This window comes from Sceloporus occidentalis, unplaced genomic scaffold (genome assembly GCF_023333645.1).
Source record: "Sceloporus occidentalis isolate IW3139 unplaced genomic scaffold, rSceOcc1.0.p SCAF_8, whole genome shotgun sequence".
NCBI lineage: Eukaryota > Metazoa > Chordata > Lepidosauria > Squamata > Phrynosomatidae > Sceloporus > Sceloporus occidentalis.
Window position 1 is genome coordinate 39,791,105 of NW_028316988.1, and position 27,719 is coordinate 39,818,823.

The following is a 27,719-nucleotide window of genomic DNA, read 5'->3' on the forward strand; positions in this document are numbered from 1 at the left end:
TGGAACATTTCTGTGCCATTAATAAAAAGAAAAGAAAAAGTCATCCAGTCCACTCCAGCCATGAATCTGAAAGCAAATAGCAGCTTGAATTCCCATGAGAGGCTGTGCTTGGATATTTGCTTTGAATTTAACTTCAAATACTAAATTGCAAAATTAAGTATTTAATCAACTTTTCCCCTCCCACCATACAAATAAACTTATGATATACTAATGTGGGGGGGGGGGGGGTACATCAATGAGTTTTTTTAAAACAATTGGTGAAATACACAATATGTTGCAGAGGCATTTAATAGAAAATTGGATTTGTCTTCTTCAAGGAGAATGCCCACTGTTGTCATTGAGGCAAGACTTTGAGGGGAAATGTATGGCCCCATTCAGAAGGATCAGATGGGCACCAAACACAGTGGGATTGGTCTGGTGGAAATGGCGCTCACTTGGCAGAGAGAAACTGGCATCAAGGAGCTGAACAACCCTACCTGGTTTGCCATATACACAAATACAAATACATGCACACTGTCTGGAGATAGTGCTGGAAGTTTGCTTGGTGAAAACTGGGACATAGCATCCATGAGTGCATGTCAGTCTTGAAAGAGGACTAGCAATCTTCAGCACCACCTAAGGCTACATCTGCACTGCAGAAATAATCCGCTGTTTAACTGCTCAGTGCTATGGAACTCTGGGCTTTGTAACTTGTTCTGGCAACAGAGCAAAAGTGTATTTTACTCAGCGATGGATAACTTGATATTTTTTTATTATGTATTTAACTACTGGTGCAATGGTCAGTTTAACTTTAATTGGTTTTTGAATTGCCATTCATATTGCTAGCAACATTTGATATATTTTGAACCACTTTGGACAGACTTCTGTTGAAAAACAGCATAAAAAGAAGCAGGGAAGAAGGATAAAAGATGGTTTTGAAATGAAGCAAAACACATTGCCATCTTTGGGGTGTAGGGACTGTAAGACTATTACGTTCAGAGACTAAAATGAGGGATGTGAATGTCTCTCATCTCTTTCTCAGTCTCTCATTTTCTCTGAATTCCACCTTCATTTTCTTCCCATCAGTCCAATTTATACAATGTTGAAAATTTTATATACATTTGTAAAAATAATTCCTGCACTACAGTTTGCATACTGTAAAAACAAATGTCTCCTAATTTGTGTATTTACGCAATTAGCCTAATGTACACAACACACTGCCATTGACTTAAATATATTTCTGTGTTTTGTTTTGTTTAGTTTTGTTTTGATGAAGATCATTTTTCTCATTTCTCGTTTGGGATAAACTTTATTTCTCAGAACCTTCCAATGTGCGAATGCTTGTGCAAGTGGTACGTTTTCTTGCAAACAGCCTTAGGAAGTGTGAAAATGTTACTTGCATCCACATTGTCAAATCCAAGACATTTCTTCCCATCCCTGGGCAGTACTAGTTATGCTAGAAAAACAAAAATTACCTAAAGCAAGCAATATATTAGAACATTCAGCAACACAAGTTTTAATACCAGTGTTTGGAGAAATATCCCAATGAATCTAAATGTAAAAATCATTTGTAAAGAAATCTAAGCAAATTTATTTTAATGCCAGCACATTGGGATCAACAACTTAAATGTGGCAAAGCAGAGAGCAGATTCAACAGATGTTCTTCTCTGGGCTGCGTAACAAACAATAAAACACAATAATTGTTAGTAGGGCTGAAGTCTCCCATTTATGAACACTCTTAAGGGGTTCATCTACACAGCAGAAATAATGCAGTTTGACACCACTTTAGGTGTTGTTGGGCCATCCAATAGAATCCTGGGATTTGTAGTGTTATAAGGTCTTTAGCCTTCCTTGCCAAAGAGTGCTGGTACCTCACAAAACTACAAATCTCAGGATTCTGTAGACTGGAGTCATGGCAGTTAAAGTGGTGTCAAACTGCATCATTTCTACAGATGGGAATCTGTTTCAAGATGGGAATTTAGGACTAGCTATGAAGATACAATTAAATCCCACCATACTTGAGATGCAACACTGATTTCAGGCAACAGCCCAACCATATATAATAAATGCTTCAAAATCTTCAGCTGGCTCATCTGCAGGATTACAGATGAAGTTGGCTATTACGTTGAAAGCGGTCCTACGAGGCCTATTTGTCGAAGAAGGGGCCCGCTGAAAACACTTACGAAATGAAAAGCGAGGGTCACTCCTGAATGAGGTAATAATTACACACCTGCATAAGAGTTCGCAAGACAAGTCTGACCTGGCACTCTTGCTCCAGAAAAAGGTTCTCGTGGAAGAGATTGATTCCTATCAAATTCAGAAAGCCATATTTCACACAAAAGCCAGGCTCTATGAATTTGGTAATAAGGATTCCAAATTAATGGCAAGAATAGTTTTTTTAAAAAGGCAGAGAGGAGGTTAACTCCATGCATTTGGTCTTCAGTGGGTAAAATTTATAATACTCAATTTAAAATTTTAGAAGAATTTCATAATTTCTATGTTAAATTGTACTCTTCTGATCAAGCAAGCGATCAGGAAAATACCCAATTTGTTAAGTCCCTAAATATTAAAAAACTCACAGAACACCACACTGCCGCTCTTAACAAAACCATCATTACCAAAGAATTAGATAATGCCCTCAAATGGACCCGGCTACGGAAATCCCCGGATGGCTTTGCAGGAGAATTTTATAAACTCCTTAAAGACTGCCTTAGTCCACATTTAGTAGTGTTACTAAATGAGATTTTGTTGAAGGGAAAAGTAGCAAATAGTTGGAAAATTTCTAGAATCGTGCCGATCCCGAAAACTAATGAATTTGCACAATCCTTTTGACCGATTGCACTAATTAATCAAGATACCAAATTGCTCTCTTCCATTTTAGCTGCCAGATTGAATGGTTTCATCACTGACTATATCCATTCGAACCAAATTGGGTTTATGCCTGGGTGTAAACTGTCAGATGCCATCAGGAGAACATTAGACATTATACATTAAGCCTCAAGGGAAGGTACACAGCTGGCACTTGTCTCACTCGATGCCCTTAAAGCATTCGATATGGTTGAATGGCCCTATCTCTTTGCCTTGCTTAGGGAATCTAACTTCGGGATTCCCTTTGTGAATTTGCTTAAAGACCTGTATTGTGGATCTCAAGCGATGATATATGTAAGTAAGAAGGACTCAGCACCCATCACTTTGCAAAGAGGCACTAAGCAAGGTTGTCCCTTGTCCCCGCTTCTCTTTGCAATAGCGTTGGAACCTCTGGCAACATTGATCAACAACAACAAGATAGAAAATAGAAATCAATAAGACTATGCATAAAATTGGGCTTTACACAGACAATGTGATGCTTTACATTAAAAGCTTACTGATTCTTTCAAGGAGATTGATTCAGTATTGAAACAGTTTGGCAGGTTCCCTGGGTTCCAAATAAATTATCAAAAATCTAGGATGCTTTGTCTCAATGCAACTCTTGAAACCCAGCACTTTTGGGAGGGACTAACACACATACAAATCAACCCCTCAGGTCTAAAGTATCTAGGGGTCATCATCACAAGAGATATCTCTCAATTTATCCCTCGCAATTATAATCCGATCACTAAGTGGATTAAATCAAAACTGGCCTATTGGAGGTCACTTCATTTCTCCCTTTTGGGCAATGTTGCTTTAGTTAAATCTTTCATTCTGCCAAAAACTATTGTTTCCCTTTCAAATGATTCCTTTGAGACCACCAAACTCATACTTTAAATGCTGGAGCAAGTTAATGGACTCCATAGTTTTTAATGGGAAACGACCATGCTTCTCAAAAGCGGTCAAGCATTCTAAAACGAGATATGGAGGGTTATCAGTTCAAAAACTTGATCTTTACCTTGAAGCTTCTCAGCTAAGTCAGATCACCCAGTTGATTAGCAGAAATAGTCTAACCAATTGGGTAGACATCCAACCCAAACATGGTTTTGTTCAACTCTGACACAACTGAAAATCAGTTTGTCTAGGGTGTTCACTTACAAGAGAAGATAACCAAAAAAGAGAGAGAAAATCATCATTAAAAAGAGTACAGTGTGTGTGTGTGTGTGTGTGTGTGTGTGTGTGTGTGTAAGATGAATGTGTGAGTTCTGACTTAAACCCAGAGCTGAAGAACCAAGAACCAAGGAAAGGTGTTTTAAAACATGCTAAAGAACCAAACAAGATGGTTCCGCGCAGAGCATTGATGTGAAAGAGGGATTTGGCAACTGAGACGAGGAAAGGCTGAGGAATGTGGAAGCTGAAGCTGAGTGCTGTCCAGGTGTGTCGAACTATGACCGGGAAGGTGCTTTTTCTCCTGAGTCGCAATGAAGTGGAACTGACAGGACAATGGACTGCTCTGAACAGAACGAGCTACTTTGAACAGAACGAGTTGCTTTGAACAACCTGTCTCCTCCCGAAAGAAGAAGTTGAATAATGGGCTGCAATATTGCAAGACTTCAGCAACTGAAAGCCAGAGAGAAGAAAAGTATAAAGACCCTTGGCTTTCATCCCCATTTTGTTGGCACCAACCGCGTGGCAACGATGCCATCCCCAGCCTTCGAGGACAACTGATCAATGTTCGGCGGAAGGAAAGTGTGTGTGAGTATTGTATGAATGTGTGAGTGAATGAAAGGGCTCTTGATAATCAATGTTTGTATTACTTTTGTGATTTAATAAATGTTACATGCATAGTGTTTAAAACCAAATTGGGTGCCTCACAATCTGTGTCAGCCCTGCTCTGAATAAGTCCACAGAAGGAGAAATTTTCATTACACGCTCTCAGGTTAAACAGGTTGCCCTTACAAACTGGGACATAACACACACACACACACACACACACACATATATATATATATGCACGCGCACAGATAAACATTTGGAAACAATTACTAAAATTTAAATAAAAATGCAGTACATCTCGCCATAGTGAGTAAGACTGATGCTTAAGGGCATGATTCATGGGGAAAGCACAAGCCCCTGCTCTTCATGCTAATAGTTCTTTATGCTTAAGCATCACAGTGAATCACAGAGTTGGAAGAGACCTCAAGGGCCATCCAGTCCAAGCCCCTGCCATGCAGAAATACACAATCAAAACATCTCCCACAGATGGCCATGACTCCACCACTCTCCGAGGCAGTGTGTTTATCAACATCCTTCTTCAATTGTGGTGCATAGTATTTGTCTCACACATTGTTTCACACAGAGAGCACCTTCAGTTACAGGACTTCCCTTCATTTAAAAAGGCTTAGCTGCACAGCAGAGGAGCAGTTTTCCTCCATAATAGAACAAAGCTTGTTGTTTTCCATAATGCAAAAGCTTTCCAAAAAAGGATGAATATCCATTGCAATGTTCAGCACACTATTTCAAGATGGCGTGTTATTGGAGAATAACCCTTCCCCAACTATAGAAGCTGCATACTACTTTGCAAGGGGAACGTACTGTATATACTCATGTATACATCTAGAAATTTTAGTTAAAAAATTGACCCAAAAAACCTGGGTTGACTTATCCAGGGGTCCATGTAAGTACTTTACTTTAACTCTTACCAAAAAAGGAACCATGCCATGGTAAAAGGTGAGAGCTTAATATCTTCTCGGAGCACCTAAAAGAAGCATTAACTCTGTCTGCTATCTCATCCATCCAGCGTTTTGCCTGTCAAAAATTTTAAAGATCTTTAGCATCATTTTCCTTTGCTTCATCCTTTACATCCTTTGTTACATGCTGCTAAGTCTTACCCTCGACTTATCCATGGGTCATATCAAAATCCATAATTCTGGCCCCAAAACTTATACATGAGGTCAACTTATAGTCGAGTATATACAGTAAATGACCGTGTATAATCTCTTAAATGGTAGCAATTGTCCCACTTATTGGCTGTTTCAACATTACTGTGCACATTTTCAAAATTCTCTTTCCCATGGTATTATTATAGGCAGCACTTTGTACTCCTGCATTCATATTCCCTCGAGCGCTCTGTGCTTTCTGATTCCTTAAGGCATGAAGGCAAAAGAACCAAAGGGGGGAAACGTGTGGAATTATGGAGATACGAGAGCTGTCTGACAATGGTGAATGAAGGAATTAGTGCGCAGCAACCGGGAAGGGGGGTTTCTTAACCTTTCCTTGGAGCATCAAATCCCAGCACAAGTAGGGCCATCTTGACAAGAGAAAAGAAAAAGAAAGTAATTGAACTAAATCTTTTGACGGATAATTGCAATGATGATGCTACGCTCAGATGATTTTCAAGTGTAGCTTTGCAGATTACTTTCTCCACTTTGCTCTCTTCTGCTAGAAACAAGTAACTCAGGTCCTTATTCCATGGTGCATTAATTTCCCTTTCTCTCTATCCTCCTTTTACACACACACACACACACACACACACATATATCTGAACTAAAAAAAGTTTTCATTTCTTAGCAAAATGTGGATTCTCCCCCAATGATCCATCCTACCTATCAAGAAACTGCAATAGTCTTCAGGAAGCATCTTCTACTAGAAAAGCATTGGGGAGTGGTTTCATATTTTACATGAAAATGGTCAAAATGACATCAGCTTTTAAAGAATTGCACTGGCTGCTATTGTGTTCAGATCCAAACTCAAGATGCTGGTGATGACCTTCCAAGCCCCAAATAACAACAGAGCTCTACACTAGAAGTAGGGGGGGGGGGGGCTTCAGGTGTAGCTAGACTGTAACTCCCATCAGCCCTATCCAGGATAGCCACTCCTGAGGAATCATGGAAACTATAGCCAACAACGTATTTGAAGGACACTGCCCATTACTTCAAAACTGAGTTCAAAGTGCAAAAGTAGTTTACATTCAGTTAACTCAGCAGGAGAGAGAGGATAGGAGGGGGCAAAATCATGGCATTCCCTATAGATTCGGGCAAAAGCAATCCACTGCAGTCCACCTAACTTGTGTGTTTTCCTCATCTTCAACACACTCTGATGTTGCTTGGCTGGTCCCAGTTTTCATCTATGAAATGTTGGAGGGTACCTGGCTATAGTATGTTTCCTTAAAAGCCCAGCTGGCACTGACAATGGCTTCACTACGATTCACTTTGCTGCCAAGTTAATATATTGTGGGTTGGTTTGTTTTTGTTTTTATCAAAGCCTTTTGAATTGAGGCTTCATGCTCATATCTCTATTGGCTTTTTAAATGTTTTAGAACCTCCATATTGTTTTATATGCTTTAAAATCTTTTAAATTGTTCAACTGCTACTCGCTGCTTTAAATAGTTCTAAATGGTTTTTTGTCTGTACATTGCACTGGAATCCTGTGATATAAAGAAATCAATATTTTAAGACAAAAAATAAATAAATAAAATTGCCAGGCTCAAAGAGCATGAAAAGTATAACTGTGCAATTTCCTTTCTTTCACAATTCCTGAATAGCCATTAAAACACGGTTTTTCCATGCGCATCTATGTGCACACATACATTACAGAGTTCTAATCTGCAGAAATATTAGCCATGACAAGCCAATTAAAGTTCAATACAATTTCTCTCCTAATAAAAGTGATATCTTTATCCAGATCAGCACCAGTGGGGAGGGGGCGAATGACAACCTGACTTCTGTTTGGTGCGATTTCCCTTAAAATGTTGGCAATTCAACTGCGAAAAAGAGGAAGACAGGGCAGAAATATATGTAGAACTTTCACCTGACATTTGCATTTTAAAAAAAAAACTTCAAAAATGAGGTTAGCAAAATGAGTAGGTTAATTTTTAAGTACCAATTTAAAATAATCTGAACTAGTTTAGCCTTGCCTGTTTCCAGAGGTCTGAATGCCACTGTGATGATTAATGGCAAAAGATCAGGAGTGCAAACCCTGTAGCCCAAAGGTTGCATGCACCCTCCCAAAGAGCTTATGCACCATCTGTCTTGACCCCGGAGCTGCTAGATTCCTCCTACCCACCATAACAGTTTCATGCAACTTGCTCTCTCTTTGCTCTTACTAGCAATATGCTAGTAAGGAGAAGAGGACTATCAGTATCAGGACTGAAGTGGTAGAAAGAGTATATGGTTCTCCAGTCTCTCCTAGCAAGAATGAGAGGGATGCCTCTGTGTTAGAAACTGGTGTAGTACTTAAGAGTATTAGACCACCATGTTCAAGTCTCCATGCAGTGATGAAACTCAGCATTAGTGAACTTGAGCCTGCTCCCTTCCCTCTCCTTCAGCTTGACCTAATTTAAAGTGCTGTTGATAAAGTGGACAGGGATAGTCATATACACCAGTTGGACTTCATTGGAAGAAAGGCAATCTAGTAAAGTAGCTAATGAATGGGAACTGTGTATGCGCGCGCAAACCACAGCTTAGTGTGTGGCTTTTCAAAAGTAGTTTGTAGCCTTCGGTCACCGGCTGTCAAAAATCTGCTAAGCACTTTAAGGAGAAAGTCACTGCTTTTCACTCAGAACTTTTGACACCACATTTATCACAGAGTCAAGGGATGTGTCCAGTGTGCCATTGGATCAATTTTATTGGGACCCGTTTCAGTTGTTGCAGCCTGATGATGTGGACATGACACTTGCAGACATCACACCATACGCAAGTGTGACCCTTGCCCCCCTTGGTTGGTAAAATCTACCAAAGATGGATTGGTTGGGTGGATCCAAAGGATGATAAATGATCTGCTGTGCCTATGTGTGGTACATAGTTCCTTGACAGAGGCTGTAATATGCTTTCTCCTGAAGAGGACCGTGAGAACTACTGCCTTATCACTTATCACTAAGGCAATGTCCCTGAGCATGTAGTGGCTGGGCAACTTCAGGCATTCCTGGAGGAAACAGACTATCTGGATCCATTCCAGTTTGGATCCAGATCCAATGGCAACACTTTAATGGCCTTACTTGCTCCAAATGGCAATTAAAGATCATGCGGGTCTGGAATTATTGAACCATTTCGTTGGCTTCTTCAGTCCCATTTTCCCCATAGTTCTTAATACAAATAGCAATTACCTTCTTCAAAGGTAACAGGTCAAAACTGAGGAAATATGCATCTGTGAAAAGGTTAAAATGCTTGAAGATTTATATGCTGTGAACAAAGAATAGCACTGAAAAATAAAAAGGAAATTGTTGTTTGTATTAAGAATGATGGTTGAACTGGGACTGAAGAAGACAACAAAACTATTCAATAATTCCAGATCCACATGATCTTTTCTACACATCTTATTCCAATGATATATGTGAAGGACTTTCTCAAGAATTTGTAAAAGTGATTGGTGGTAGTGAAATATAATACACACCAAAATTGTTTTTTGAAAAGTACATTGGAGTATTATTACTACTACTATATTTATTTTTATCCCGCTCTTTTCCCAGAACTGGGACTCAGAGTGTCATCACGATATTAAAAAAAACAATACAATTAAAACATAGAAAAGTGATACATTTAATACACAAAATTTGGTTTTTGAAATATACATTTGAGTTTGTAAAATTTTATTAGTATACGAGGAGTTGAGTCAACATTAATTGGTGCTGACTTTGTGATTAATATCCTTTTAACCATTAAATCATTTTGTAGTTGTTTAAAATGTTTTGAGCTGTTCCAATTGATTCATTGTATACCACCCTGAGAGTCTCAGATACAGGGTGGGATATTCATATTTAAATTAATGAATAATAGTTTGTTCCTATTACCAATTATTAGAGTGTTTAGAAGTTAACCAGTTGATGTTATTTGCTAGGATAATGAAAAGAGGTAACTTGTTACATTACTTGTTACACCTCTAAGAGAACAGTAGAAATATTGAAAAATCCTTGCCAAATACCTCTAAAAATGTGCTTAAACCCATTTCTGAAGATAATGAGATATTATTACTTGTTACATCCATTATGTAAAGTTGCGGCTACTTGTGAAGTCAAAGGCTTTCATGGCCGGCATCCATAGTTTTTTGGGGGATTTTCAGCCTATGTGTCCATGTTCTAGAAGAGTTTATTTCTGACATTTTGCCAGCATCTGTGGCTGGAAATATGCTTTCTTCTGAAGAGGACTTCTCTGGACACAGAGGTCCATGAGAACCATGAGAAGATGCCAAAGCCACAGATGCTGGCAAAACATCAGGAAAAAACTCTTCTAGAACATGGCCACATAGCCCGAAAAGCCCACAAAAAACTTTTGCTGCTACTTGTTACATTAGTTTTAAAATGACACTGTGTTATACCCTCATTACTTGAAAAATCATCATTATGGATGATAATATTACTTGTAAATCTTTACTTCCAGGCTCTAACGTACCCACGTAACAGTCTCTGACGCCTGGCAGAATTGCAGAGCCAGAAAAGTTACATTCCCTGAGAACACTTGCAAAATCTTGACTAAAGAGAAGCTTGATTTTGGAATGGTTTAACGCCAACATCCCTCTTTCCCCTCCAGCAAGCCTGGCATTTAAATATATCTGTTCCAAAATCATTAACAAATACTGTGAGCTGATGCTGAGCAACACTGACATGTACCTGTAATTAAGGATACACATTATAATGTGATGGAGATTAATTCCTTGGCTGTTCCAGTTTTCACTTCAGCAAAGGAATTTAAGGGGAAAAAATCTCCACATGGCAAAAGAATCACAGCTCCATTAATCTAAGTGAAACTTTTCCCACTGGCAACAGTTGAAGGTGCAAGACCTTTTAGAAAGCAACAGCAGAACTTGGACCAGCCATTCTAGTAGGTCTGTGGCTGAAGCTGGTAACTCAAGTCAAACTCCTTCATAGTTATGAAAATGCACAAATGCTATATTTCATATTAATTTAAGTATCATGGCATTCCCCTAAGGCATCCTGGGACCTATATTTCAGTGAGAATTCTGTGCTGGAAAACTAGTCTACAAGTTCTCAGTCTCTGGTCCTTGGTATGTTTTGAACCTGTAGAATCCATGACCATTGGCCAAGCTGCCTGAGAGTTGAAACCAAAAACATATGGAAGACCAAAGTTTAAGAATGACTTTTCTAGACCATTCAACTGAACTATAATTCCCAGTGTAACTTGAGTGTCTGTCCACAGTAGAGCATTAACTTATTTAATCATCATTCCCTCCTCCTTTCCCACAGTACCTTCTAAATACCTCGCCAAAGTACAAATTCCTCTTTTAGGGTACGCTGTCTTGAATTAAAATTTGCAAATGGTAAATTTCATGCACATTTTGAAACAGTGACTGCACAAGAGCATAAATGGGCATAAGTTTGATATCATAAATGCAGTACCCAAAATGCCAGAATATTTTAATCTTCCTGTACTTACTATCAGTGACCTTCAAGTAGTGAGTGTGGAACAAAGAAATATCAAAAGACGACTAGAAGGAAATAGATGGATTCAGGAATTTTTACAAATTCCAATCCATTAGCAGAGGTACAGCCAGCGATAATAGTTTCTTGACATATTATATATAGTATGTGAAGAAACTATTATCACTGGCTATACTTCTGCTAATATATATAAACACATATGACCTCCCAGCTAAGCATATAACAAAATAATTGACCCCAACAAAGCTTCTGACGTCCAGTGAAATGACTCTAAATAAGCAGATTTATCGTTTTCATTCCTCAGAACTACAGACCAGCCTGACAAACCTGTATCATCTTACATAATGGTGTGACACTGTCCAGAAGCCTTCAAAAAGTGCATCTTTCTGAATCCTGTTATGCTCTGAACCCACACATATAACTACATAAACGCTAATATACTTGTGGTTTGACATTAACTGCATCAGAAAAATTGGACTGAGTTCCATGAAAGCTCCAGCTAAAATCGGACTTAAAGCTGCTACTAGATTTCATCTGCTCCTTCACTACTACTTCCTTTTTAAAATAATGACTGTAATTTAAAAAGAAATGTGATGCAGTATGTCTGCCTGTTCCTTTGCTATCCAGGTATCAGCTGTAGATAGGCAATTTCAAGACCCCTGTTGCTCTTCCCTTCCTAAGGTGTTCACTCTTTAAACTCAATATGAACTGGATAATTTTTCAAATAGAGCAGACATACTCAGCCTTTGGTCTCCTAGATGGTTTTTGACTTCAACTCCCAAAAAAATCAGCCAGCATAGTCTGCAGTCAGGCTTTCTGCAAGCTAAAGTCCAAAGGCTGAGAACCACTGAAAAAGAATTGTCTGCCGGCACCTAGAAAGCAAACAACTATCCACCTTAGTTGTTTATGCTGCAAAATAATGAAAGTTATTTCAACCTGAATATTTTGTTTCTTGTATTCTAATGGCAGAATATGGATTTTAGAGCTCAATTTAAGTTAGGTTGTTAAGATCTTCTCAAAACGTCATGTGAAGACCCAGTTTTAAAAGGAGCGGTAGAATAAAATTCGGTGTATACAGAGCACATCGCTAGGGTCCTGCAGTAAGACAGAAGTTCTTGTTTCTGGCTAAAAGCCCTGCAGCAAGCCTGATTAAGGAACATCTCCAGGGTTTCTTTCTCAAAAATATCCCATTAAAATGATTGTCACTTTTGACAGTTTTGTTTCTGGCATTAGCAGCACCGTTGGCATCATTGCACAAAAAATGCAAAGCTTGATTTTATTCAAGATATTTCCATATAATTTCAGAAAAGGAACAGTAATGGGTCCATTTTTAGTTCATTTACAAACTGGAAAGGGGGAAGGGGAATGATGGGAGGCAATTTAAGTCACAGTACTTTACAACATTTCTTTAAAAAAAAAAACCAGACTCCTACACAGCTTTCAGTTAGTACAGAGTTTATCAACCCATGAAATTTTAATAATGGAAAGTTTGAGATGGGAGAAAATATTCCCCTCCCCAGCAAAACTACTAAAGGAATCATACATACAAATGTATAAACCCCAATGCCCTCCTTTGTGCATGACTGGCTTAAATGTTATTGTCTGGATCACTAACACCATGATTTCAGCCACTTTTTTAGAGTACGCAAAAAACTTCACATTTATTCTCCACAGTTCTTACAACTATCCTAAGAGACAGGAGTTAGGGGGGAAATGGGCCTGCTTGATTCGAACCCTAGACTTCAACTGAGCACATGCTGAGCCCAGGAATTTGTTTTTCATCACCATAGCCAAACTTACAAGTTTTTTAGTCAATTCCAGTATTAGCTTCTCACCGCCTTGTCACTATTTTTCAGTAATTGCATATAATAATAATAATAATACTTATTTATATTCCGTTTTTTCTCGAAAGAATCAAAGCGGACTTATTACAGGGAGGACAGGGAGATGTTTCTCAATTTTTGTAACTGTTGTACAACTGAGAATCAGAAAGCCAGGCTCTTGCAGCCACCCAGGGATGATCCCAATGCCTAGTTTGGTGAGACCACACCTGAAGTACTTTTGTGGCTCCAGAGCCACATAAAGCTACAAATTGTAGAATTTCATAGCACTGAGCCATGGCAGTTATGCCAATGTCAAACTGCATTATTTCTGCAATACATATGCAGTCCAAGACAATCAAAAGTCTAAAAACCAAGCCTTAAGAGGAATAACAGGCTGGGTATGTTTAGCTTGGAAAAGAGAAGACTGAAAGCTGAGATGATAGCCATCTTTAAATAGCTGAAGGGATGTCAAGTAGATGGTGAAATGAGCCTGTTTTCTGCTGCTCCAGAGACTAGATCACAATCCAATGGCTTCAAATGACAAAAGAAGAGATCCCACCTAAACATTAAGAAGAGCTTATTTGCTTTAAGATGTTCAAGAGTGGAAAAGACTGCCTCAAATGTAAAGTCGAAGGCTTTCATGGCAGGCATCCATAGTTTTTTGTGGGTTTTTTGGGGCTATGTGGCCCTGTTCTAGAAGAGTTTATTCCTGATGTTTTGCCAGCATCTGTGGCTGAGGTCTTTAAACAGAGGGTGGTAATGCCAATACCAAGAGTCAGTGCGGCATTGTGGTTTGAGTGTTGGACTGTGACTCTGCAGACTAGGGTTCAATTCCCAGCATGGCCATGAAACCCACTGGATAACCTTGGACAATTCACATGCTGTCAGCTTCAGAGTGAGGCAATGGCAAGCCTCCAGACTGACACAACTGAGAGACTGACTGGGGATCATTTTCAGAGGAAAAACATATTTCAAACCCATCTGCTGCCTCTCAGGAGACAGATAAGAAGATGAGGAGAGCCTTGATGTATCAAACTAAAGGCCTATTGAATTCCGCATTCTGTTGTAGCCAATCAGTTGCCCATCATCAGACCATTAGCAGAACATGAGCACAACTGCACTCTCCATCACTCACTCTTCAGCCACTGAAATACAGAAGCCCTCTGTCTGTAATAATGGAGATGTCATATAACCATCCTGACTGGTAAACACTGACAGCACTATCCTTCCCAAACCCATCTACTTTCCATTGAAAGCTGTGAAATGGTCAGACATTAGTAACTCTTGTGGTAGTGCCTTTCACAGCTTAACTATGCACTGTGTGGAGTACATCCTTTTCTCTGTCCTGAATCTCACAACATCCACCTTCAAATGATGACCCCATTGCATACCTTCCAGCTGTCCCTGTTTGACAGGGACACTCCTGATTACTATATATGCCCATGTATAAGTCTAGAAATTTTAGTCAAAAAACTGACCCAAAAAGCTTGGGTCGACTTATCCACAGGTCAATGTAAGTACTGTACTTTAACTCTTACAAAAATAGGACAATTCCCTGGTAAAAGGCAACGGTGTAATCTCTCCTGGAAGCACTGACCCTTTTCTGTTCTCTCATCTATCCTACTTTTAGTAATGAGCACAAACACTTATAGCTGGAATTTTGTAACTTCTTTGGCATTGTTTTCCTTGCTTCATCCTTCAGATCCTTTGTGATATGCCCCTAAATTTTACCCTCGACTTATCCATGGGTCATATCAAAATCCATAATTTTGGCCCCAAAGCTCACCATTGACTTATACACAAGGTCAACTTCTAGTTGAGTATATCTTCTGGCATCCCATTTTTTCAGCTACTTTTAAAATGTTCCTGTTTCTCATTTGTTCTCCCACTATTTCCTGTCATTCTCAGCTTCCTTAAATAGCTGCACAGTGAGGTCAATATGCAAAAGCAGTTTGCATTCAATTAACTCATCAGGTGAGAGAGGAGAGTGGGCCCAACATCTTGCCCTTTCCTTTAGGCTCCGGCAAAAGCAAACTGTTGCAGCTTCTCTTCGCTTGTGTGTTTTAACTCATTAATAACCTTTGTTATCTTGACCACATTCTGATGTAATTGGCCATATGTCCCAGTTTTCCTTCGTAAAACATTGGGAAAGTATTCCTTCTGCTATTATAAGAAAAGGAGGAAAAACTCTCCCTATGCTCTTTTCTCTACACCACACTTAGACAAATCTATTATGTCTCCCCTTACTTACTGTTTTCCATGCTAAACATGTGACCATAAATGCAGTCCCAATCCTTACCATGCCAAATGGTAATCAAAAATGGTTAGCCTTGTTCTCTTAGCCACAGCGTGCCATCAGCTTCATTTTACTAGAGAAGGAAACAGAATTTGAGCATTGGCTCAAACCCTGTTACAAAGCAGCTGGACATTCCAAGAGAATTAACCTAGTATTTTCCTTCCTACCCCAAATACCATACTATCTTAAAGAGGGAAGCAAAGCCATGGAAAAGTTATTCCTCTCTGCCCCTCCTATCTGTATACATGGTCTTCCCAGCTGTTTCTAATTGCAAGGATCTTAAGTGCATATGAAACAGATGCATTCTTTTAAGACCTTACTGGTGTTTCCATTGTTGCTTTTCCTGAAGCAAAGCTTCAGTTGCCAGTGCCGCATGAGACTTGTTGATTCTGGGATTCATTGGTACCTAAATATGGAAGTGCTACTTTAGAACATGTGATCCACCTCTTTAGCAATTCCCAGCTGTCAAAATATTCCAAAATAAATAAATAAATAAACCCAGATTGAAAGGGATCCAGAAAATCTATTTTATCCAGAAAACCCTGGTGCCAGAAAGTCACCACATGCAGTAGAACTTAACCTTAAAATACGACATTGGGAACTGGCCAGTAATTCTATAGTGTTTTGGGTGGAAGTGATAGAGAACATTGGAGGAGGTGAAGAGAGAGCAAAGGTAGGCAAGCAAGCAAGAAATGCAATAAAGCCAAGAAACTGGGAACACCTAGGAGTATGGGCCAGAATCCATCAATCCTGCAATGCCACTGTTCTTATGTCTCCTGTTGGTGAGTAGTTCTAGATTAGAAGGCTGCCTTGTTAATAGCCACCACCACGTTTTTGCTTTTACACAGAGTCTCCATAAATTGGAAACCACTTGAAGGCACACAACAACAAAATTGCCATGGTCAGCTGGCATGGTCAGCTGGCATTAATAACTGGCATCATTAATTTTATTTACTTACTTACTGTTTGGTGAAATTGTAAATCACAATTTATATCCTGTTTACTTTGACGCTCACTTTTTAACCACTTATAAGAATTTCTCATCTCATTTCACTTTACTATTTACATCTCAGCTGTTCTAAAAGAGCAACATTTTTATTTTCCTTTCATGCCCTCTCCATAGTGTTGTCTTCCTAGTGTCACATTTGCTTCTGAAATATTGTACTACAGGTTTCAGATCACAGCCCCCCTGCTTAAACTGCACCCAAATCTTGCCAGCATGCAAAGCAATCTAAATGATCAAAGGAAAGAGGGCTGCTCCTTTCACTAGCAGATCCCATCAGCTTGTTTTCTGCAACACTTGTATATATCCAATGCAGCAAAACATAGCAAAAGCCAAAAAACCACAATACAATATTACCTTTATTAAGCCAACCAAAAGGCACCAAATATATGGTATTACACCAGGTTTTGAAACTCACAAGCAGGGATGTTAAGACATTTTAGGGAATGAAATGTGATGATGCAAGGTTCCAGAGTGGCATCTTTCTTGAGATGGGTGGAAGAGGGAGGTTTGGTGCAGGTTAAGACCACACCCTTGATGGTCACCAGACTTTTGGCACATACAAAGCAAGGCAAAATAGTAAACTTTTGACTCCAGTGTTAGAAAGGGCAGTTCCTTTGAGAGCTAGCCCACATCTAACCTGTGCAAGGCTGCAAGCCACTTTGCAGGCAGTGAGTGCCTTGAGAAGCCTCAATACTGAGGGACAAATGTACGTGCTATAAAAGGTAAGCCATGCCAACGATAGCAAGCAGCCAATTTCAGATTGTTTTGCCTTACTTGAAAGTACTTTTAACACCATATGTCTGAGAGCCAACTGCACACAGAAGCAGTGGTTCTTTCTTCTATCCCTGAAAGCACAATCCACTGGGCATGCACCACTTCACACAACAAGATCCACACTGAGAAAAGAAAATAGTTGTTCTGCATGAGGCCACAATTCAGCCTGAGTCACCCCTAACAATAGACTTACCTTGAGCCTCCCCCCACATGCACTGAAAAGGCTCTTCGAACCTCACAAGATCAGGTCACAAGCTACTGTTTCTCATCTCTAGACCAATATTTCTTCGTTTCAGCGGCAAGATTATCTGTTACAATATCCCTGTTCAGAGAGCAAGCTTTCACCTGGCTCACACAGCTGTTCCGTGTCTAAACCATTAATCTCAATGCAACACTGCATGCAGAGAAAAACCCCTCGCTTATTACATGCATACTTTTGCTATCACATGAAGACTGATAGGCAAACCATGAAAGAATGCACAGTTTGAAGGCCAGGCTGATCAGTTTTTGCTCATTCATTTTCACAGACATTTCTGTCCACCCTTCAAGACTGTTGATCTGTGTGAACTTTCCTACGACTGCATGGCTTCCCTCCCTACCACCCACCACCCAGCAAGCTGAGTTACTGTGAATCCCAGTACACCAGCTGTCCAATGATTTCTTGAAAACACACACAGATTTATTACAGGAAAACATGAGAGACTAGTCTGTTTCACTATTAAATAATAAAAAAAGCAAGCTGTCATCCTTGTATCCTCAGCCACCTCATTGAACAGACTCCCAAGCCACTTAAAGAAACTGAGATTGCTGCAAGCCATATCATGGGGTCATAGTTCAGTAAAAGAGCACATGCTCTACATGGAGAACATCCCAGGTATTTCCAGAATTATTATGGCTCACAAAAGTCTTGGAAAGCGGATGCCAGTCAACACAGACAGCCTAGATGGGTGGACAGTCTGGCTCATATAAAACAAGGCTTTGTGTCCTAACAGCCTTAAAATGGTGCGTTCGTCATAAGACAGGACAGCCTAAGCTGCGATTAGAGATGGATGGCACCATCAGCCCATTGCCTGTCTGTGTCAGTTTTGCACATTTCATCTTAATTCCATCTCATTTTCTGCAACATTCTTTTAAAAGCCACATTCACTTTTAAATTGCATTCTCACCAAAATGCACATTTTTCAAGCAACAGCTGCATAGAAAAAAAGTCAGAAATGTAAAACATTATTATACATATTAAGCCCAAAAATATGTAGTCCACACAAACAAAAACACATATATTGGGGGGGGGGGGCTATGCTTGCTGTACAATAAGACTGCCTCTACTTCAGATATATAAGGAGATTAGAAGACTTATGCTGGATCAAGTCGAGAATCCATTTATGACTGAGTCTTATTTCCAGCAACCAACCAGATGTATGCAGAAATGTGCATGAAACTTATCCAGTGGTTTTCACAACACAATCTCCCAAGTCCCAATCCAAAATTCTTACTGCTACAACAGTGGAAAGGACATCACCCTGTTTCTATTACCTCTAGAGTTCTGCACCAGAACATTGCACCAGAATGACCAAACCTGTCAGCACATCACTCCCAGTGGCATCACTAGGGTTGGTATCACCTGGTGTGGCAACTCATGGAGTCACTCCCATCCCATATCACACCATACAGAATCCTTAGTAATGTTTTTCTGTACTAATGTTACTCATAAATTGTAATTCCCATATATCGTTGGATGTAACGGTAATAGCTGTGACATAAAACCAGCAGCAAAATTAACATTATACCTTTAAATTACAATATCATAACCACAGCCTAAATGTATTTACATTTACATAGTTTCATGCAATTCAAGGGAACATTGGGTAAGAGGTGGTGTTTTCAAAGAAAATGTTTAAAAGAGTGAAAAAACAGTTTTCTATACAAGCTGAGGTCTTTCCTTTTTCTACCCACTGAGCCTCGCCCCACTCACACTTTCTCTTCCACTAAGCTCCAGGATTTATTTCCATTTCATTTCAATACTCCCTTACTCCCAGAAAGAAACCCAAGCCAGTTCACAATTTAAAAAATGTAACAGACAATTAAAATCATCTAGCTAAAAACAGTATAAAATAACAGACGCATACAAAAGTTAAAAACATAAGTAAAGCACACACCCTGCATAAAAGCCTCCCTGGTGCAATTATAAATTAAAAGCCTTGTTTGCTTCTAAAGGGATGTGGGTGAACACCACATCCCATTCCTGCCAAAAGGCAGATATTTGGGGCACAGTGGTGTCACTCCCCTTTAGGATATTACTCAGTGCGTTCTATAAACCCCGCACTTCTTTAGTGACACCCCTGATCCCTCCCAATTGTCTTTAGATTTTTTTCAGAGTATTGGTTCTTTCAGGATGGAGTATCATTTGAGTAGCATTTTAACTATATTTTCAATCAGAACAGCATTTTTCAGCCACAACGTTCAGGTCAGTGTGAGCTTGGGGGTTGGTGTGAGACACAAGGCCTACACGACTTCCATCCCTGTGCCACATCAAACTGTAGGAACTTTATCACACACCTTTTTTGCCCGTTGCGGGAACTGGAAGGGAACGCTCATGTGCGCGCGCGACCAGCCAAGCCGTCCCCGTTCAGTGCTGAGGGGCATTAAATGTTCTGGTCGGAAGTTTTCCAACCGAGGAAAATGGCGCCCCTTAGCACTGAATGGGGATGGCTTGGCACTGGGGACAGAATGGGGCCTTTTGGAAGATGCTTTGGCGTGCGATAAAATCCGGTTTTGGCTGGTCACGCATGCGCACACGAGCATCCCCTTCCCGTAACGGACAAAAAAAAGTGTGCGATAAAGTTCTAGGTCTCTATTCTTTTCTAAGCTAGTGGCTGTTACCACCCTTTTGTGTACCACACCAAACTATTTTCTTTTGTACGTTCCTAGTCTAGTGCCAATTAATTTAACTGGGTAACCCCAGATTCTAATAGCCTCTGTCTACTTGCTGTACATCACTCAAAAGTTGAGATGCGATTTAGCAACACATATACTCTTCCAAAAAAAAAGCCAATTCAATCTAAAACAGTCAACCAAGCAAAACCTGCAGGGGGTTGGACTGGATGGCCCTTGTGGTCTCTTCCAACTCTTTGATTCTATGATTCTATGATTCTATATTGCACTCAACAGTGAGAGAAACAACAGCACCTTGTTTGCTTTCAGGATGCTTTCACTCTCCGCCTTCAGATGTAAACCACCTTGAGTATGTCTACCACTAAGAACAACACACAAATAAAAAAAAATCTTTGGCTGGTGTCCATGTGCGTACTATCAACAAGTATACCATGTTGATGGAGAGTGAGGAGGGAACATGACCCTGCCAAAACAAGGCACAACAACCAAAAATTCAATTCCGTTCTCTGGCTGTGGTTTATTTCTATTTCAGCTCCTAAAAGACAGTTTAACATCTGTTAATAATTTAGTTTTCCTTGCTGTTTTTAAGCATAAAAACTTCAGAGAGGTTCCTCACAATCCAGATTTATTCCAGTGGCAGCAAACTTTATACATGATTCAGGATGCAGATGTACTAAATTCCCCAGCACAGGATTAGATAGTTATATGGTGGCAATAATGAAACTGTATATGAGAATTTTGTAATGGAATGATGCTTTGACTGAAGAAAGAAAGCTATTTTGGTGATCTTCCCTTCCCTAAATCCAACACTACATACACCAAAGTAGAAAGGTATACTTCAAAAAAAAATGAAGGGGAGAAAATGCAGTGACACACACTTCAAAAGATGACATAAAACAAACTGGATCAGGTTCAGAGAAGAGCACCAAAGATGCTCAGATATGAAAAATAAGTCCTGGGAGGAAAGGTTGAAGGAACTGAGTATGTTTTAAACTAGGAAGAAAGAACTGGCCTAGAATGAGAAGGGCCTCTTCAAAAACATGAAAGACTGCCGGACATAAGAAAGCAAAGCCTTTTTCTTTCCTGCTGATTGAGAAGTTAGGGCTGTATCTTGGCCTTGTATGTGGGCTTATCTCCAAGGGCTGATTTTATTGGAACTTTGGGACTACTGTCTTAACACAAACTGGTTCAACAATGGACCTAAGGTATCAGTTTTTGGCCCTTTGGGTGGAATTCCTGACCATTAGCCAGGTGGGGGCTTCTGGGACTTGACATTCAAAATGCAGAAAAACGGTGAAAAGTCTGGAAGCCGTGCCCTACAATGAGTAGTATGTTTAGCCTGGAGAAGAGAAGGTTAAGGAGAGACTCACTAGCCATGCTACAGTGGACCCTTGTTAGACAATGGGGGTTGGTTCCAAGATCCCCCGTGGATAACAAAATCCATGTATGCTCAACTCGCATTAAATATGACATAGCAAAATGGTGTCCCTTATTTTTAAAAAAATGGAAAATCAAGGTTTGATATTTGAAATGTATAACTTTTTGGAACATTTTCAAACTGTGGAGGCTTGAACTGGTGTCTAAAAAATCCATGTATAAGAAGGAATGCCATATTGAATGCCATATTGAAGATGGAGCAAACTTGCTTTCTGTTGCTCCAGAGAGTAGTACACAGGGCAGTGGATTCAAACTACAGGAAAAGAGATTCCACCTAAACATTGGGGAGAACGTCTTGATGGTAAGACCTATTCGACTGTGGGATACGCTGCCTGGGAATGTGGTGGAGCCTCCTTGTTTGGAGGGCTTTAAACAGGATGGACGGCCATTTGTCAAGAGTGCTTAGATTTTGTATTCCTGCATGGCAGAGGGTTGGACTGGCTGGCCTTTGTAGTCTCTTCCAACTCTATGATTCTGTGAAAACATTTGCAGGACCAAAGGCTGAGAACCAATAGTCAGGAGGAGTGATGGCCTCTTCCTTTCTGGAAGTCCTCCAGCCAAGGATGGACACCAACCTGTTCGGATAATCAAGCTGCATTGAGATATGGATAAGACTAAATGTCTTGCAAGATCTCCTCCAATTCTAAAATTTTAGGATTCCGTGATTCTGAGATAAATATTTAGGTACATTTAACAGACTATCATAAGGGGGAGGAGGGGACAGGATGCTGCTCCCAGTGACCTTTCATTCTGTAGTTATGCATCATAATTTCATTTAGAGATTTAAATTCAAAATGGCTTTTGAGGTGGGATTTGTAGGGACCAGGGACTAGACACCACCTAAAATAGTTTGGGTACAGCTCTGAGTGGAAGGGGAAACAAAGATGGACAATATTGGTCACGATAATCCTGAGCTCTCACTTCTAGCATTGCTGCTCCGTGCCAAAGGATCATTAAGCTTTGAACAATTAGGCAGGAACAGCTTGAGTATTGCTAAAGAGTTCAGGTATAGGCTATACAAAGCAATTTGCAGAAATTACAATCATAGCTGCACATTGGTGCATGGAGATTTTTTGCAAAATTTATAGTTTCCCATCACTGTGGAAAGCACTAAAATTTTAATAATGAATACTTGGTATTTATATAGCTCACATTGAGTGTTGCTAAGCAGTCCACATTGTTTATTGCAATAATAATCTTCACTGCAACTCACTCTAAGAGAGTATTGCCTAAGGTGTGATTTGAACCAAAGAGCTTTCATTCAGTACTATGGCAACTACTGTTGGGGTTGAACAGCAAGAAGGAAGCACACTCTATCTTCTGTCATCAGGCAGAGAACCAAGGCACAGCTGTCCCCTAGTTGTCCTCTCTCCACCCCATCTTCTCAGAAACAGCATCAAGGCAAAAGAAAGACCAGCTTGGGCCATCCATCAGGCAAGAGATGCTGCAGAGAGCTCAGCTGCCCCTTCCTTCCAGAAAGAACATTCAACTCCTTCAACTGCCTGTTGTCCTGAGATGCCAGAAACAAGGGGAAAGAACACTGTCTCCATCCATCAACCAAAGGAACAAAAGACACCAATTGCTATTCAATGTACGAACGCCAGCAAGGGAAGTTCAGCTCGGCCCAAAGTGGATATAAATTCTCATTTATAGTTCACCCCTTTGTTCCGTGGCCCTGAAGAACTGATCTCCCTCCTCCACCTGTTCCCTCTGTATCCCTTCCCTTGTGTTTTTTGCCCTTTTAGTTTGGAAGCCTGGTATCAGGATGTGTTTCTCTTTTTATTTTATTTTGTTTGGGAAGATCATAATTTTTTGAAAAGCAGAAGACACAAATCACAGCAAATAATATTGGCCACCACATGATCATTGGTTCTTCAAATGTTGATAGCACTGGAAATTGTTGGTCCTGCATTTTACATAAACCCACACAATGCACATTCCCTTCCCAAATACAGTATCACAACACCAGAGATATTCACTTTATATTTTGCATGGGGTGGCACATACATCCCTCCTTGCAATAAGCTTTACAACAATCTTGCTGAGTAGGCTCCACCAGAGAGTTACTCAATAGAACCCCATCAGCTTCATAGCTGAGGAGCGATTTGAATTAGTCTTCCCCAATCCAAGCCTGGTACTTGTCGTCCATCTTTTCCCTAATTTGGTGCAATCCAAACACATTGGACTACAACTCCCATCATACCCTGCCAGCATGGTAATTAGGGTTGAACTCCAACACACCTGGGTGGCTCCAGGTTAGAGAAAGAAACGCCAGCAAATGCACTGTATTAGGGAATGCCAGCTCTCAATTCCTTCATCTAGCAGCCAGAGTCATCTAGCTTTTGGACTGATGCAAAATATACATGCACTTCACAAACCCAGGGGAAGAAGAAAGGAATGGGGCAGGCATATTTCATCAAATACATTTCTCTCTACAGATCCTCTGCCAAATACTCCATCCTCCCATTGCTTCCTCCCAGATGGACCAGCAGCAAAAGTTAGAACTGGTCTTTTCAAATACCAGCATCTGCACCAGCCAGGTTTTGAAGGAGTTATTCCAAGATTTAAATCAATGTCCTTGCACCAGTCTGTCCTCTCCTGGGCAAGAGACTCACTGACAGCATTAATGACTGGTTTATTTAACTTCTCTATTGACAAAGTCCCCATGTTTCCCTGGATGATGGTATCAGGAACAGGGAAGGAAGAGGGGACGCTGGAGAGTATCCTAATGGACCCCAACACTTGTGCCCCTTCCCACCTTGCCACTCCGAAAAGCTTATCTTCAAGAATTTCCATGAAGCCAAAAGGATCTGAGATCAATATGTCCCCTAAAACAAACAAGAAATGTAATCATGGGAATTAAATCTTCTGAAATCTAGAGGTCACATTTCATGAGGGATGTACATTTCAGCTGTAGTAGTTGGGGCAACTCTCCAATTTCTATTGTAAAATTGTGATTAAAAAAACTCAAAGTGCAACACACACTTAGAGGTCAGCTAGTCAATCATCCCTTCCTTAAAGCTGTCATTTACACCTAGTACCTTTCTTGTGGTTTATCCTCAAAATCTGTCCCTGAGAAGGGTTGACTGAATACACAAAATCACTCTCAACCGAATCAATATTCCTTGAAGGGACGGTGAAAATCCAGAAATCATTATTATTGAACATACAAGGTTGGGGTTGTACCAGACACGCATGGCTTTAAATGACCCCTTGTACTGAATCTATGTCACAAACAAGGGAATTTTTGGAGAGAGAATAAAGGATATGATCCAGAAGAAGACCTTCTAAAGGTCCACCATTAAATATACAATGACATCGAGGGATCCAAGCGATCAGTGAAAGGTCTTTCAACTAGGGTTGCCAACTTTTCCCCCCAATAACTCTCCTATGTTGGTCTTTTAACAGCGGCAAACCAAGTGAAACATTACGGTACTTTCTCCACTGCACAGATCCAGTGCTGGAAACAGATCTATTAGCTCACCATTGCCTCATGCTCCGGGGCACAGAAGCCTTACTGAATGAACTTGGTAGCCTTTGCTAACCTTCCTACCCTACATCCACCCCCAAAACAGAAAAATCCCAACATGCCTTGAAGCCCTTCACACACCTGTAATCTCAGGTGAGGGGAAGTAAGTGGTGACAACTCAGCCAGAAAGAACTCTTCACATCCTCAGAGGCTCTTCCATTGGTGCCCATCTCCTAGATGCAAATGATGGACGCTAGAAATAAAAGACAGGCTCTCTAGGGCAGAGCTCACACATTGGGTGTGTTTGCAGGACACTTGGAGGGAGCTTTGCCAAGGAGCCACATGCAATAAGACCCAGAGAAAGTGAGTCATTAAAGGGAGAATCTTACCTCCAAAGACACACCAGGCAGTTAGTTCACAGGGACTGGCACTCCATGCTTGCACCCTCTTTTGTTTTCTGCAACAATCCAAGAGAACAAGTTTCAAAAGGATGCCACCATCCCTGAGAAAATCCAGCCTTCCATGGGCAGAGATCTGGAGAGAAGGAGCAGTTTGGTTGCTGAGGATGGAAAGCACAGGACAAGCAGGGAGGGAAAGAAGGAGAAATAGGACTGCTCTTTCCCTTAGACTCAGCAATCCCTGGAGTAGCCCTGGAGTGATGCAGAGTCTCCCTCTTCTTCTCCTCTTTGCCTTCCTTCTTCACCTGAGCAAGCTCTGGTCAAGACTGGTGTGATGCTCCATCCCTTGGCAGATGGGCAACTGCTTTGCCTCCTGGAGTCATCTCTGCACCCAGCAAGGAGTCCAAATACTAAATGGTCCCCATGCCTCTCTCACACACACTTTCTCTTCCTTTTCCCCAGAAGAATTGCCTTGCTGCAAAGGCAGAGCTCTCTCTCACCAAAACTCTGGGGTTAATGCAATTTGACAGGCAGCAGCAGCAGCACACCTGGAGGGGAGGCAAGTTGCCCCAAGAGAGAAAGCAGGGAGCTTTTAAAAAAAATCACAAGGAAAGCTGGCTGAAAGAAACCCAAGGAGGCAAGGAAAAGAGTTGGTTCATCTTCCCTGTTGCGATTCCAGTTTGAAAGCTTGCCTCCAAACTCCTCCTGCAAACTCTTGGGTTCTCCTTTAGTCTTGCAAGGGAGCTAGAGCAATGCAAGAGCAATGCACACTCCATTCTCTTTCCATTTTTTAAAAAAGGAAGGGGGGATAGATCCAAGTGGAAAGGAGGGAGGGAAAACGTCCTGCCCAGAGATTCTGGGATTTATTTTTTGGTTCTTTAAAAGCTCCCTCCCCAAGCCTCCTCCTTCGTTCACAAGGCAAAAAATGTCACTTCGCTTACTTACCTTTCAGAGAGAATAGAAACCAGCTGCGACGCCGCAGTGCCTCCTAGCGGCCAGGAGCGAGCCCTGCACTCAGAACTTCAAAGCGAAGCGCACCTAACCTGCCTTTGCCTTAATCCTTTTAATGATGCAAATCCAGGGTTTAGCTATTAATTAAGGCGGAAAACTTGAAAGTGTCAGCCTCCTCTTTATTTTGAAGAAGGACTCATTCATCAGCATTACAACATCCAGGTTTAGCACTTTTGTTTCTAAGCTCTACCTGCAATGGCCAGTGGCATCTCAGGCTAGTCCCCTGGGCTGCAGCCACACTGCAGAAATAATCCAGTTTGGCATCGCTTTAACTCCCATGGCTCAAGGCTAGGGAATTCTGAGTTTGGGGAGACTTTTCGCCTTCACTACCCAGCCTTGAGGAGAGGTGGGAAATAAATAAAATAAATGTTAATATCATCAATATCATCATCATCATCATCATCATCATCATCATCATCAGCCAGAGGGCTCTGGTGCCAGAACAAACTACAGTTACCACAATTCCATAGCACTGAGCCATGACAGTGAAGGTGGTATCAAACTAGGTTATTTCTGCAGTGCAGATGCAGCCTATGTATATTAACCTTTCTCTGGGTTCCATTTCCAAGACCAAAGGCTGGAGCAAGCTTGTTTTTCTGCTGCTCAAGAGGGTAGGACCTAGAGTAATGGGTTCAAACTACAGGACAAAAGATTCCACTTCAACATTAGGAAGAACTTCCTAAGAGCTCTTCAGCCATGGAATACGCTGCTTCAAAGTGAGTCCCTTTGTTTGGAGGATTTAAAGAGAGTCTGGATGGCCATCTGTCAGGAGTGCTTTGGTTGTGTCTTCCTGCATGGCAGAGGGTTAGACTGGATGGCCCTTGGAGTCTTTTCCAGCTCTGTCATTCTATGATTCTATGAGAACGTCAAGTGTACCTGTGCACGCCTCAACTCCAAAAATATGCACGTTAATTCAAACATAGAATGCATTCATAGGACAGAACTGCAGAAATAGACCCATCACCTCACAAATGCATATTAGACATCTAAATAGCAGCATGTATGCACCACAAAAGCTGTCCAAATACATCCTTGGGCATGCAAACACACACATACCACCTGGTAAGAGTCTTTGAGAATCCGTTCTTCCATTCATGCACCCCCAAGCTCTCTCCAAGTGAAAACATAGCTTGGAGTTCTGCAGAGCCACTGTAGGAGAAGCTTGAGAATTCAGATTTAATCACTGCTGCCCTTTTCTTACTGCTGAAATCTGCTCTGAGAACATTTTGTTGTAAAGCAGTGTGCAAACAATCTAAATTTAAAAAACAAAAAAACTTGCCCAGATTTAGGACTAGACAAGAAAAATATCTTGGTAAAAAAGAAAGCTAGATGGTAAACAAGTGTTTGAAATAGTATTGTTCGGAATAGAGCCTACCCTTGGCTGGCACAAGATGG

The 27,719-nt window shown here is 40.7% G+C and overlaps 1 protein-coding gene across 2 annotated transcripts in view; it reads right to left on the minus strand.

Moving 5' to 3' along the window:
* Nucleotides 1-26,156, minus strand: part of LOC149308718 (X-linked interleukin-1 receptor accessory protein-like 2) — a 473,813-nt gene extending 447,657 nt beyond the window's left edge. Inside the window, exon 1 of one of the 2 annotated variants that reach the window (XM_089537157.1) lies at nt 25,305-26,156. The gene's annotated coding sequence lies outside the window, so the exon portion shown is untranslated. Of the gene's footprint in view, nt 1-25,056; nt 25,130-25,304 lie in introns of those variants that run through there. The other variant, XM_089537158.1, reaches the window with a different exon arrangement.
* Nucleotides 26,157-27,719: the final 1,563 nt, after the last annotated feature.